We start from the raw sequence: 1,802 nt of genomic DNA on the forward strand, positions 1-1,802 counted from the left end.
TAACCTTCCCAGACTAACCCATTTGCCAGGTGGGTCCCTTTGCCCTCACGGAGCACTGGAGCAAGTTATATCTGAGCTGCAAGCAGACCCCTCTTATCTAGCTCCCAGACACATTTGAACTCTTCCACCTGAAATGGGTACTGACTGGGACAACTGATCTGGACCCTTAAACCTGGCAGACTACCCAAGGACTATTCAAAGGGGCATCCAGGTGTATGGTTGAGGAAAGGTTTGAACTATATAAAACTGTATATATCCCCACCTGCAACATTGAACTCTGAGGAGTCCCCACCTACTCACTCCAAGGTTTGGAGGTGTGGAGTCCAGATTCTTGGGCATCTCCAAGAATGGGCATCTTCCGAGAGAAGTGGAGGGGGAAAGGGCTGGTGCTGCTCTGTGCTGACTGTGGCACAGGTGTGAGGAGAAGAAAATCAGCTCAGGGGACAGCAATACAACAACAGTGGCATCCTGAGCTGCAAACTGATGCCATTCCAGCCCCGTCTCTCTGGGCAAACAGAGGTTCTGGACAGCAGCCACAGGCAAAATGCAGATAACTTTCATAAGTAAAGCACCAGTACTCAGGGTCTAATACACTGAGATAAAGGCAGTGGGCGGGCAGAGGCTAGAATTGACACCTGAGTGTAAACTGCTATTTGTCTGCTGCCCTGAACTGAATGCAACCTCGGACTTGCAGAGAAATCTAGCAGGACAGAAGCCTAATTTAAGCACAGAAGACCCCCCTGCCTAACTCAGATTTCTGGCTGATTTTGCCAGTGGTAAACCCCGGGAGCAGTGGCCTACTGGAGTGAAAAGGGTCACAGACCTGGGGGATTACAAGTGACTTGGGGCAAGGTGGGGAAGGAGGTATTAACCTTCCCAGACTAACCCATTTGCCGGGTGGGTCCCTTTACCCTCTAGAAGCAGGGTGGGCCCAAAACTGCTTGCTAGAGTTGCACACCTCATGGGCGGCAGAGGAGATCCCTGACCCAGCCTCCTGCTCTGGGCAGGCCCAGAACTGCTTGCTAGTGCCACAGGTGTCCCATGGGCAGTGGCAGAGGAGTCCTCCATTCCAGGTAGACCCAAAACAGCTTGCTAGAGACATGCACACCCCACAGGGGCCAGGGGAGGAGTTCCCTGCTCCAGGCTCCCAAGCTGGGTGGGCCTAGAACTGCTTGCTAGAGCCATGCACGCCCTACAGGTGGTGGTGGAGGGGTCTACCACTCTGGGCGGGCCCAGAACTGTTTGCTAGAGCCATGTATGTCCCACAGACGGAGGTGGAGGAATTCCCACTCCAGGCTCCCGTGCTGGAACAGCACAGATTGGCTTGCTAGTGCTGCACATGTCCAATGGGCCACGGTGCTACTCTGGTGGGGCTGAACTAGGACTGATCTGGTCGCTTGTGTACCCTGCACTACCACTGCCATTCCCCCACACCCTGGCTGCTCCAGGGTGCTGAACTAGGACTGATATAGCTACTACAGTTCCCCTGTTCCACCAGTTTCCCCAGAGGGGCTGAACTAGGACTGATCCAGCTGGTGCCAGTCTCCTGCCCCGCCCCCGTCACCCCAGCAAGACAAACGAGGTCTAATCCGGCCACGCACACTCCCATGCAGCTGCTGCTGTTCCACTGCACCCTGGTTGCCCCAGCACCTGAGAACTGGGAGAAGACAACAGACACACTCTGCCTGTCTCTATGGGCAACCAGAAGAAGCCACCAACTGAACGGTTCTGATAAGGCCTCCAAACAAGGTAAACTCAGCATGGGGCGGAATCAGCGGAAAAACTCTGGCAACTCGAATAAC

Source organism: Otolemur garnettii, unplaced genomic scaffold (genome assembly GCF_000181295.1).
Source record: "Otolemur garnettii isolate 467f Iridium unplaced genomic scaffold, OtoGar3 scaffold00388, whole genome shotgun sequence".
Lineage (NCBI taxonomy): Eukaryota > Metazoa > Chordata > Mammalia > Primates > Galagidae > Otolemur > Otolemur garnettii.